This window comes from Ostrea edulis, chromosome 7, assembly GCF_947568905.1.
Source record: "Ostrea edulis chromosome 7, xbOstEdul1.1, whole genome shotgun sequence".
In the NCBI taxonomy this organism is placed as follows: domain Eukaryota; kingdom Metazoa; phylum Mollusca; class Bivalvia; order Ostreida; family Ostreidae; genus Ostrea; species Ostrea edulis.
Window position 1 is genome coordinate 6740337 of NC_079170.1, and position 14022 is coordinate 6754358.

General features: G+C 35.0%; 1 long non-coding RNA gene across 1 annotated transcript; it reads right to left on the reverse strand.

The window, feature by feature from the left end:
* Window positions 1-11628: 11628 nt before the first annotated feature.
* LOC130047759 (uncharacterized) lies at window positions 11629-12446 on the reverse strand. Its single transcript, XR_008796568.1, has 2 exons — window positions 12235-12446; window positions 11629-11720 (listed from the first exon to the last, which is right to left on the reverse strand). It is a non-coding gene; the product is annotated as an uncharacterized LOC130047759 (long non-coding RNA).
* Between the last annotated feature and the right edge of the window lie 1576 nt (window positions 12447-14022).

A 14022-nucleotide genomic window follows, 5' to 3' on the forward strand; every position in this document is an offset into this window, starting at 1 on the left:
AGAAAAGCGATATACAATCAAATTTTATGAAAAGTATTAAAATTGCTCCGCAATGAATTATTTTCCTCCAGGGGATGCTTACTCCTCCTGGGCACCTGATCCCACCTCTGGTGTGTCCAGGGGTCCGTGTTTGCCCAACTATCTATTTTGTATTGCTTGTAGGAGTTATGAGATTGATCACTGTTCGTTATCTTCACCTTACACAAATGTTTCTGTCATTGTCTCTATATAAAAAAAACCCAGAAAAGCTGATGTAAGAAACAAAATATTGTAAGATGAATAAAGTTTAATTTGTCAGTGGTTATTTTTATGTACTGTAAAGCTGCATTGTTCATCTTGGTAACAATCGGTAACTTGAGCGTGGCAGATAATATCACTTTAAAATGATTTTGTTTATTTTAGCTATCATAACTTCTGGATTTAATTATCTTCTCAAGAATATAAAGGGTTAAACAAGCATGACTATCTTATCTATGTGTCGTATAGAAGATAGGAAAATGTACAGTACATTTTCTAAGTTTAAACTTGTCAGAAAAACCCTCAGTGAATTATATTATACATCATATTGATATCTTCTCTTAAGTACAGGAGTTGCTTTTTCCTTCTTCTTTTTTTTTTCATTTTCTACGATGGGGTTCCAGACATTCAAACTTCTTTTAGTCTATCTCTACTATTATCGTTTAAACTTATTATCATAAAAGACAGTCCTTTTGGAAGGTCATGGTCATTTACTTTATAATTTTTATCTTCTTTTTTTTATTAACTTTTATGTTTATTTGTTTGGGTTTGTTTTTTGTTGTTTTCTTTGGGGGGGGGGGTGTTCTTCTACATGTATAATATGATAGGTGCCATGGACAAGAAGTTTTGGTATCGTGTTTATGAAAGCATGCCACTATCGTTTTAAACTATTATTATAAAATATATTCCGTTCGGAAGGTCTCGGGTTTGATTCTTAGCGATTTCATTTAAAACGTGATCGTTAATTTGTCAAATGATCGGCATCAGAAGCGAGAATGACGGGTTTTTCGAAAAAAGAATTAACTTAAAACGGCGAGAAACCTATGTCTGCAAAAACAAGTCAGTGGGCAGCATCATGCGGAGGTCTAAAGTTACTATTCAGTCACAGCTGATGACATTTTCTATTTCAAATGAAAAATCGTTACATGTAAATATAATTAAGATAAGAAAGGAAATGAACATTCCATTAACCTCGGGAGAACAGTATGGACCGTGCGTTGTTTTCAACTGTATTTGGTTTGTGATGATGATTCGTCACAAACTTCTTATGGTCACTCTATTTTCTATAGGGCTTAGACAGTATGATATAAGATATTTTCCTGCAAGTTGAAATGGCGATAGAGCTAAGTCAACAAAGAAAATAATTTCAAGCTTCTAGTTTTCCGGTTGAATGGGGCGTTATTGAATCTATATTTCGACAAAATATGCCAAGACTTTTTGTATTAATTTTTTGAGATGACGATGCAAGAATACAGCGATATAAAGCCTCAAACGTGCGCACTTTTTTCCGCTTCGTAAATCAAAGCTTTTTAAGAGATGTGGATCGGTAGCTCTCTGATCTGTCCCAATATTTTCCCAGAGAGCTACAGCTATGACATTTATGGAATTAAGATTTAAATTTATATTGGGATCCTAGGTCCTAAATTTGGCGGGTAATATTCTGATCTGTGTATGTTTTCTAAATTCGTTATATAGATGTTTAGGAGAGCAAAAGTAACGATTTAATTCATCATTACTTTAAAATTTATGTAGTCATATCATTGTACCTAAAACGTTAACCCTGGAGTTAGGCAATCTCTACAGCCCAGTTTTCCCTAAAATAGCTCTTGGGGCCTACAAGTTTTCTATTATTTCGGATTTCAAAAATTTCGGTTGAGCATCACTGAAGAGACATTATTTGTCGAAATGCGAATCTGGTTCATCAAACTTGGTACCGTATAAGTTTTACATTATGACCTCTGGGTCGAGGCCTTTGCTGGTGGACTGTTAGTCCCCGAGGGTCCCTACAGTCCAGTAGCTAAGTACTTCGTTACTAGCTTGAAAATACGGATGTATATTTATTTGCTGTGATAAATTTAGAAATTCATTTCAAAATAAAGGATTATCTCCCTCATGCATAGCTCTTATCCTTAGACGAATTTGACTCCACTTTTTTGGCACTCTGTTTTTCCTTAAAATAGCTCTTGGGGCCTACAAGTTTTCTGTTATTTCGGATTTCAAACATTTCGTTTGAGCATTACAGAAGAGACATTATTTGTCGAGATGCCTATCTGGTGCATCAAAATTGGTGCCGTATAAGTTTTACATACCAAAACATCTTACTTTTTCGTCAGCAAAAACATGTTGGCGTAATCCGTTTTGGAAGTGCAATGACATCACGGTGACCTAATTCGAAGCTGTTTGGGTAAAGATCGGTTGTATATTTCTTAGCCGTAGTTTGTTTGTTTAGATGTTTTCCGCCATACTCAACAATTTTTCAGTTATCTGGTGGCAGTAGAATAGACAAAAGTCATGTGACCTGTGTCTGTTCGGACAAGTCCGACATGCATATTCACTTTACAAGGCCAATTCTAACCACAATATTGCTGTATCGAATATTTGGGATATCGGAAATTTCAGTCTAAAAGGCGGGATTAAAACAAGAAGTAAAATTACAAACGTTAATAAATAAAACGCTTACTCTTGAACACTATTCTAGACTGGCTTCATCAACAATCGTGACAATCATACCCCCCGGATCTCGATTTAAAGCCTCGTGATCAGAGTGTATATATCACATTAAGTATTCAACATCCAATTTGAAACATCTTATTGTTTCCTTAATCCTGAATATTTACAATATACAATAGATATATTGTGGGAATTATGAGACAGTTCGTTATCTTCACCCTTCATATAGCTATAATATCCTTACAGGCATGTACTGAAACGTGTGACCCCTGTATCACCCTTCATATAGCTATAATACCCTTACAGGTATGCACCGAAACTTGTGATCCCTGTATCACCCTTCATATAGTTATAATACCCTTACAGGTATGCACCGAAACTTGTGATCCCTGTATCACCCTTCATATAGCTATAATACCCTTACAGGTATGCACCAAACTTGTGATCCCTGTACCAGGAGTCTAGCTTCAAGGTGATATAGTATGACTCATAACCTGAAAAATGCTGAACAGCTTTAAAAGTTTTCTTTACAAATAAACATCTTGCGTACTACTTGATGTACAGCTATTGCAAATGCAAGCAAAGATTGGACGGCATTATACAGAATTTTCCATATTTGTCCGCATGCATCTTGGTTTTTTTTTTCTTTTTGGGAGTTGAACTATGTTCAATCTCCCTGGGTCATCACGCACTTTTCTGCGCAGTAATTTGTATTGATTTGTATAGTGGTCGTCAGTGGGGGTTCTGTGTCAGCTGATTTACTCCTAGGTAAATCAACATAAACTTTTATAAACATCCGCCATTAAATAATCCATGTAACTTTTCTGAATTAATCTAATTTTGATAATTGACATGTAAATAAATGCAATGATATTGTATTCAAATCAATTTGAATACAAGATTTCGATCAAATTGATACTGATAGACATAGAAAAATAAAAGATAAGGTTGAAAATTGTCGTTTGTAGCGCAGCGTCACCTATAAACATTGATAGGGAAACGAACGACAACTGCACACAAGCCCTATTGACACCGTGGCGCGAAATATCGAATATGGTGCGAAACCTCAGAAAATTTACAAGAAATAACTCTACAACATTGTGTATGTGTATATATTTGGGATTTTTTTTAATGTGATATAAAAGATGCTTGATGTTACATGTAGATTGAATTAAAACACGTCATTCCCAGTCAACAACTTTCGATTGGGATCGGAATACGAAATAAAATTTCTTATATCCGGTGGCAAAGTGAAACTGCTTCATGCTTCAAGTTATTGAATTACGTAGTAATTGCACGTTACACATTAGAGAACTGTTCCTTTTAATAAAGAAAGTCACAAAATAGATACAAAATGAGTGTACCTTATTCATTACTGTTACCGAGCTTTCGTCGACTATAATCTCGAAATGGCGTGTTTCGCTGCGCTTGATGACGGTAAGGTCCACATTTTCTACGTGAGTAGTGTGATATTTGTTAATGAATTTTTTGCGCATACATGGTATGTCTCGACTAGGAATAATGGAAACTTTCTCACCTATGTATGTAAAGACATATTAATCTCTATTTTTAAAAATGTAGAACACTTTTATCAAATGACAATGTTTGAAAACGCTTAGAGCCCCGATGTCAGAATTTCCTTTTCCAAGACATCAATATGTCAAATTCATTATCCTTTTTTAATAGTATGTACCATATTTTGTACCAGTTATCCATTTTGAATCCCCTATTACAATGGGATTTTGCTGCACTCTCTAATGTTTGAGTGGATGTCATGAGTGTGTGTCAAACAGAAATTTTAAGAGCATGGGATAAGGCGCTGCCATGTATTACTTCACTATCAAAGTTTAACCCAGTTGCCACAATGTTGAATTTATGCTGCAAAAAGGATTGGAAATTGCTCTGGTCAAAACACATTGTTTATTTGTCTACTGATGAAAGAGACATGAGGATTCTCCCTCACAAACTGAAAAAAAAAATAGTTATGGATCTTGTACATGTATAGTTTATTAATCACTATAGATTTCCAGCATCACAAGTCTGATTCCACTATATGCTTTCCATACTGTCAGGTTCATTCACCCCCTGTTTGAGCCACAGTATAATATCCCAAATACCTTGGCAATAAATAACATTATTTGACTAGTGTTTCATTTTTAGCGGAGTTGCGATGAAGTCGAACTCGGCCTATGATCTGATGAAGTGCCTTTGGGCGGGCAGGCGGGCACGCATCCACATTTCATTTCCGCACCATAGCTCTTGAGCAAATTATATGATCTCATTCAAACTTAGATGGATTGTCACCCTCAGTAAGATGAGAAAGCCTATCGATTCTGGGGTCACTAAGTCAAAGGTCAAGGTCACTGGCTATAAATAGACTGAAATTTGGAGAAAATTTTGTTTTCGGCACTATAATGTTTTAACAAATTACAGGATCTCAATTAAACTTAGATGGATTATCGCCCTTGATGAGACAAAGAAGCCTATTGACTTTGGTCAAGGGTTAAAGGTCAAGGTCACAAAGGATTTAAGTCGGCTGAAACTTATGTACGCAAAATTTTGCTCCCTGCTTGATAATTCTTGAAAACTTTTCTGCCGGTTCCCTCTATGCCCATTCCTTGCGCAACTCAGCTTGTGCATTTCCGATGCCCGACAATTTTTAATTTTTTTGCATTTCATTTATTTTGAGTTATTATACAATTATTTTCCATTCCATTGATCCTCTACAGGACTGTAGTATACTCAGGTGACAGTTTAGCATATTGGACTACCTTTTCAAGTAATGAATCTCCTTAGAATTAGCTATAACTAGGATTAAACTTGAATGTATATATACAGGGGGAAAACTTCTTCATAACTGCAAGGCATTCATAACCATATTGATTTGAATGTTTGGGCCATAATATGTGGTCACATTTTTCATGAGAATATAAAGGGGTGAAATTCTAGAAAACAACAACACGACTTCAGTTACTCGAGGATCGTTGTGGTCCATGGGCCTTCCATTATCCATGTTTGCTGTTGTAACGCTTTGAAAAACAACAACAGTTGATTTGTATCTAAAATCATGATAATATTCAGTCATTTATTCCCCTCCCCTTCCAGTGCTGTCTGTTCTAACTGAATTTCCACAATGTTCAACTCCCACGAGTACTTTAAGTACTTTGATTTACTTTTGTTTATGCCTGGGCTATACTTTTATTAAAGGAAACGCATCGCAAGGTTACTTGGGCATTGTAATTTTCAAAAATACAATACCTTCGAAAGCAGAGATAAGTTTTCCTTGCAAATCATAATATCGTAATTTAAAATATATTCTAAACCTACATTTGCCACACATTTTGCTTTATGGCCAAATGCAGCGTCATAATCGGGAACCATGTTCATTTGGATCGGATGTAACAACACACACACCCCTCCCCAACCCCCTCGGCAAAGAGTTGAATTTATTTGACCAGACCATCATTTCGTAATAGATCGTTAAAAGACTTGGGTAATCTACGTGCAAGTTCACTACGTGGTATTCATGTGAACATTACAGCCCCTGGTCTCTTCAACACATTTAATGAATATTCACTACATGGTGCATTCATATACCGATTCAATATGTCCCTGTGAACTGATCAGGTAAACGGAGTCAAACTCAGTATGTAAAGAACGGCTTAACAGTCACATCATTATATGTACATGTCATGTTATCAACTCTATAATTGTTATTATTGCATAGTGCTATAGATTATGTCAGGTTTCAAATATGTTATTCTAAATTTATGATCCTGACATTCTGAGATATTTTATACCTGAATAAAATGATAAAAAAAAATGTAAAACAGAATCTTCGTGTACCATAGTCTCTATGTATTGATGATGATGGGTTTCTGCTGAGTAACGTAAACATTACTTACATGGATAACAGGATATTCTAAATATTTATTTTTTACAGTGTAAATGGATATTCTAAATCTATCAAAAACCAAAACTCACAGTTATACGACAAAGATTGTGTACCTAATACATTACAGCTGATTATGTAGAAAAGGTTCTGTTTGCTTTACAAGATAAACGTCTGATTTATCATTGATGATAACATGTATATCATTACCATTAGAAACTGAGAAAAGTATTCAGCGAAATAATGGCCAAATATAAGTTTGTACTTTTCTTATTGTTGTGGACGTTTGTGGTTAAGGTAGGCATATTTTCATATCGATTAAAACTTCATTACATTATTCAAAATATGATATTTATTATGACTCGATATGTCGGATTGCAGGTTAACCTACGTTATACCGTAACAGTTACCGGGTATGATGAGGATAAACGATTTTAGAAATACGAGATATCGGAACTATAAAATTTGGGAACTCTTCAGAAAAAGAAGTTACAAGAATTATGCGTCACTCGGGCAACTCTTGTATACAAAGTGATGGCTAAAGACGATTCATTTATATTGCAAAAATAGCTACCCGATTTCAAAATTATTTTTCAGAATGTTGCAAACGAATATCCTAGTACGAAAAATATGATTTATCAGATTAAACTTCCGATATTTGGTTAGAGAAGACCGAGTATTTAGTCTGCTGTATGTGGATATTTACTTAATTTTCTTTTTCATGCCCCCTCCCCCCTTCACAGAAGAGGGACATATTACTGTGCACCTGTCGGTCGGTATGTCGGTCGTTAGACCACATGTTATCCGCTCAATATAATGAGAACCATTCACGTTATGATATTTCATATGTGGGTTGGTTAAGAGTAGAAGAGGACCCCTATTGATTTTCAGGTCAAAAGGTCAAATTTCAAGGGTAAATCCATTCTGGACTTATGAATATACTGACTGCTCAATATCTTGAGAACCCTTTCCTTGACAGACAAACTTGGTACATTGGTACATCTTAAGGAGTAGATGCCCACTATTGATTTTGTAGTCTCATGGTCAAGGATCATACTGCACATAGGAAGATATTATTCACTCAATATTTTAAGAATCCTTTGCTTGACAGCCATCAAACTCGGTACACTGGTACAATGTGAAGAGTAGATTACTCCAGTTGATTTTGAGATCACATGGACAAAGGTCAAGGGTAATAATGAACATTTGAAAATACTGGTCGCTCAATATCTTGAGAATCCTTTGCTTATCAGGCATCATAGTTGATACACTGGTTCATTGTAAGGAGTATATAGCCTCTATTGATGTTGAGGTGACATGGACAAAGGTCAAGTGGAAATTTGGACATAGGAAGATACTGTCTGCTCAACATCGTTTGAGAACCCTTTTCTAGACAGGTTTACATCAATCTTGGTACACTGGTACATCTTAAGGAGTAGATGACCCCTATTGATGTTGAGGTCACATGGGCAAAGATCAGGGCTTAAACTGGACATAGAAATATACTTTCCTTTCAATATCTTGAGAACCCATTACTTGACAGACATCAAACTTGATAAGCTTGTACATCATAAAGAGTAGATGACCCCTAGAAAATTTGGGTTCATGTGGTCAAAGGTCAAGGGTCAAATTGGACATAGTAATATATTGTCTCCTATATTTTAAGAATCATTTTCTTGATTTAGTTCATTGACACTAAATTTGGTACACTGGTACATTGTGAGGAGTAGATGACTCTTATTGATTCTCAGGTCAAAAGTCAATTAGCTCTGGACATAAGGAAGATATTGTACATGTCTTCTCAATATCGGTAACTGTTTTGGCACTGATATCAATTAAATGATGTATGTGTATAACCCCTTTCAATTTTGCAACACGAGGGTATATATGTTCTTGTTTCTTTTCTAGATTTTCTTGAGCATTGAGCATTTTCAACCACTATGCAGTTATGTCATAAATAATCATAGTATTTACCACACACACATTAGAATATACCGTGTATTTCGTCTACTGTATGTGGATATTGACCTAGTTCATTTTGTTTTTAGATTTTCTTGAGCCATTATGACAACTGACCACTATGCAATTATGTAATAAATAATCTTATTATACCTCAGTATGAGAATTCTATGCAACGCGTAATCTGATTGGTCTAGACGGTCACATGCCAGGGATAACAAAACTTCATATCTCCCTCTCAAACATCATATTTCCCCAAACTCCCCGTCGAGGCCTCATTACGTCACAGTGCCTACGAATAGACCTCTCCTATGTGACGCACCACAATATACAAATTTGTTATTGTGAGTCCGCGATTATCACGCAGACAAATTACACTAAAGAAGTAGTTCGCAGTTAAAAGTCTGAAGATATTAATATTAAAAGCATTAATATAAAAGTATGGATTTTATTTTAAACATAAAATGATCAAAAGATCATTAAAAAGTAGGGAGACTCTGTTCAAATTATTGTGTAAAGTAATGAATTTGTTGTTTACGTTCTTGTTTTGAAAGTTGGTTACGTTTGACGTTATGTTTTTTCGTCATTCTACAGTGACGTCACAGTATACGTGGCCTAAGAAATCGCTATCCCATAATGCCTAAGTGGAAGAGTTTGGTTTGTGAGCAAACGAACTCTGGTGGAAGTTTGCATATTTCCCTATCATATTTACCCCTTGGGCAGCCTCGTGCATTTTCCATAAATTTAACGTCAAGGTAGACGAAGTGTATTGTGACGTCACAATAAGTCCGAGTCATTCTACTTTCATAGTTTGTAGGCACAAAATATGCGGGTCTCTGATACACAGTTGAATGCATGGTTTTAGTGGATACAGAAAACCCAAGGAAGTTAATCTACATTCAAGGAAAATGGAAATACAACAACTGGTTATCATTTCACTGTATTTCGTTGTTTGTATCTTCTACCGTAATACGTTGACGGCGCGGTTTTACCGTTAGGGCGATCTCAGCCATATAGATGAGCGGACTCCAATTTCAAATACATTTTTGTAGTCTTGCTTTGTTTCGGTTTAATAAACAATTTATTGCATGAATGTTCGGGAGATATGAAGATTTATTCACCCAAGAAAAACCATATTCCCCTCGGGCGTTGCCCTCGGGGAATATGATTTTTCTTGGGTGAATAAATCTTCATATCTCCCTCACTATCATGCAATAAATGTATAATATCATATACATCAATCTCCAGACACGTAGCAAGGGAGGGGGCTGCATTGTCGTGATATGTGACATACGTACCCAGTTATTAATCATATAAAAAGGTAGTTATTTTTACATGCAAAGACTTCTTACCTGGTCACGTTTTATAGTACTGATAAATGGGATTACACTGTACTCAGTCACGAGTGTACTGCAGGATACCCAACACACACGCGTATTCAATTTAGGTGTTAGGACGGAACTGCTTTTCTCCTAATCAAACATTTTCATACAAATATGAAGGCAACTTTTTTCTCCGTTTGTCCCGCCCCTTTCCACTTTCAAACACGATGATACAATATACATGTAAGTATCTGAACTCACTATTATAGTTATGTGTGCTATTTTTACTGAGAAGTTGCTCACGTTCAGGACATACACAATGTTTCTTAATTATATATAATTTTTGCGACATTTCACTTACGATTCACTTGTATTGGATTCCAACCGTACAAAACAATATTGGGGTATATTACTATGTCTGTTTTCGAGTTAGTATATTTTGATTGCTCCTGGATGTTGCAAGTAAAAATGTAATGTAAGCCTTTTATATGTATTACGGAAGTTTGTTTATATGGACATTACAAAGTTATTGTACATTGTAGCAAAGAAGGGAAAACAGTTTTTAGAACAATTGGGGATCAAATTCGGGATTTTAGCATTACTTCACAGTGTAGTCATGTGATCTAACTAATCAGCTACCAAGTCCAATATTTTGTATATGATAATATCACTGCAATACAAAATTCAAATCTATTTTTGGAAATTATGCAAGACCTCTTTATATCAAGGAATGAAAAAAAAAGAATTTCAGAGAAAATTTCAGAAACGTCATGTATGTCCTTAAAGCAGTAAACGAGATTTCGTTGAATATATTTATTATTAAAACCGCAACGGAATGGAAGTGAAAATAAAGGTACAAATATTCCGTATTAAGAAAGAATTTTTATTAGAAGTTTTTATCTTATTTTTATGGTTATTGAAAGGTTGCACTTGGGAAGATCACTTTCTTCATACACATAGACAACGTGAAAAGTCCAGGAAATCAACTCCATGGCGGTGGATGTTGTCAGGGTGTAACCGGTAATCACTGTACCAAGTTATGTAAGCCTGTCCTCACTGTGTGTCTCAAGTAAGTGTTTGTTGTGAAATATTGGCCGAGTCTACCTTAGTCATAATAACTTTGAAGTACATAAGCTGTTCTGGGTACATGTTTCACACCCCGAATAAAAGTTTTGTCTCTGCCAAATCACTTGGTAACACCCCACGTCCAAGCTTCATTGTATGATTGGTAGTAATGTGGAATATAGGAAACATGATTTCGTCTCCGATTCCGTCCCGGTTTTAATATTTAGTTTGTCCAACGAGATCGCGTTTTCTACGTGAACTTGGGCAACGTTTTTAGTAAACAAGCACATGTAACTTACTTACTATCAGATATAGTGAGTTTAGGGACAGTTTAGCGTCGTATTTGAAAGTTGAGGGGTGGGAAACAAAAGAAAAAAAACAGCACCCGTTATATCAAGGGGATATGATTGTGACGTTTTTGAAGTCACTGCGCAACTCGAACTAACGTACGTAGGTCATGATTGTCGTGACAGATATTGATTATGACTTTGACTAAAGTCATATTTTCGAAATACAAAAGCATAAATGCAAGGTGAAGATAACGAACAGTGATCAATCTCATAACTCCTACAAGCAATACAAAATAGATAGTTGGGCAAACACGGACCCCTGGACACACCAGAGGTGGGATCAGGTGCCTAGGAGGAGTAAGCATCCCCTGCTAACAGTTGTACTGATACCCCCAGTTCAAAGTCAACTCCATTGTAAATGCACACACTTTATTTAATTCTAGTAAGCATGATCCAATTATACAACATCCATGTGTATGTGTGGTGGTCGTGTGGTGTGATTTACTGCAAATATATAAAAACAAAAATAAGTAAAGTATTTCATAGCAAAGACAAATTACCTAACATTTGATAAATGTTATCCTAGTACACAAATATTCATCAACCTCAGTAACATTGTTTACAGTAAATACTCTACACTTGTACTCTAGAAAATTTCATCAGACTAGAAAGTGAAAAATTTATGTTCCTAGAAACTACATTATATTACACATAAATAGCTAGAGGAAAACATTCCTATCAATACATGAAAATTGCAGAGTGCACAAAAAATTCACACCAAAGTTTCACAGCATAATTCTATGTCCTTCAATACTATGAAATTAATATGAACCATATTATCATATACTTTGCAAACGTTACGATAAAGCTATGAATTTTCTAACAAATGTGCACTCTAAACATGTTACCAAAAATGCTCTTTCGCAAGTAAACACGCTGTAAACATTCAGTTAACAACATTATGTACATAAATTCTCTTGTAGAATAATTTGCTTATAAAATGTTAGGTTTAACTTACCATCTTAGAAGTTTCTCTCATAGAAAAAATATAGGGTCTTCAGCACAGGTGACTAGTAATCTAGAAAATGGCTGGTAAATTGTACTAAAGCTCGTGCACCCGCGAAAAATGTAAAATCCAAACTAAACCGGATATTGAAACATTCAAATAAATCCGGAAAAATATGGAACTGAAAAATCCGGAAAAATGTTTGGTACAATGTTAAATTGGCCATAACAATCCAGCCCCCTAATTGTGGAACACTATGTGACACAATTACAAAATCCACTTTAAAGGGACTGGTTCACGATTTTTTAACACAATATTTTTTTTATTTTTGATGTGAAACATTAAAAATATAATTCATTTAATGTTGTCAACCAACATTTTGACCTACTGAATGCAAGAATAAAAGCAATATTTTAGCCTTAAATCGGTGTTATGTAAACAAAGACTCGAGTCTTTTTATGTAAACAAACAAACCAGTGAAATATCAATCTTGTAATATAAAGCATCTTAATTTTGCATAATCACAAATTTTCACTTTTAGATGACACATTTTTCCCGAAGAATGCTTGAAATGTGAAAGATATAATAAACTTGGATCGATATCCATTTCTTCTGAAAATTTCGTAAACAATAACATACCGCAATTTTTGTTTACAAAACAAATAATGAACTCTCTAAAATGAGCTTCTGTGATAATGTATAACCTTAATTTTTATGCGAAATCATTTGAACACATTAGGCAGTAGACTCTGGTCATTAAAAGTGAAAAACAAAATTTTGGGAAAAATCGTGAGTCAGTCCCTTTAAAAAAGTACATGAAATATAAGTAACTTCACCAGATGATAAATAATTGTTCCAAATAAATAATAGATTCGAAATCAATTACAACAATTTCAGTCATCGAATTACTCACAAATCAGGTTCATCTGTCTCAAGAACTACACAAAGTTTGTCCATTGGGCGCGTCAAAATGTTTGTTGCCGTTTTCACTTTTTCTTGACGTACTAAACCGAAACGATCAGGAATAGTCTCGAGAACCATAGCCATGGGCCATGAATTACGAGGAGCGTTCGAATCAGCTACCAAGACCACACCACACGACCACCACACATACACATGGATGTTGTATAATTGGATCATGCTTACTAGAATTAAATAAAGTGTGTGCATTTACAATGGAGTTGACTTTGAACTGGGGGTATCAGTACAACAGTTAGGGCCTTATTTTGATTAAATAATTTTGTATGAATGCCGTTATGACGTGTTTTTAGGAAATATGAGGTAACGACATAAGCTCGTGATTTTTGACGCCATGTATACGTTGTTTACGTTGACAGAAGACAGAGTTTGACAGATGTCGTAGTATCGCATGTTATTATATATTTCTATACCTGTGTATTCTTTTCAAAATAGACTCAAAATAGAAATGAAAGACGGAGTCGCAACACGTCGAACAGAATCTCTGCACAATTTTAAAAGTACATATAGTCAAATTGAACGACAATAAACTTAGGGCTAAAAAATTCTGCAAAATTTTTATCATGCTAGAGTAATAATAAATATTTTGTATTATATTCCGAGATTTCGTAAATAATAAAAATAATTGAAAAATATATTTACCCAAGGACTAAACATTTTGTCAGCACATAGGTACATGTGGTATACCTCTACCGGTACATGTATATACTGTGTCTGCGTCTTGTGAACTATTTAATGCAATTCATTGGTTCATCTATGATACATGTAACCTCATGTACCATAATGAGTAGAGATATACAAAGCAGACTACGAATTATTTAG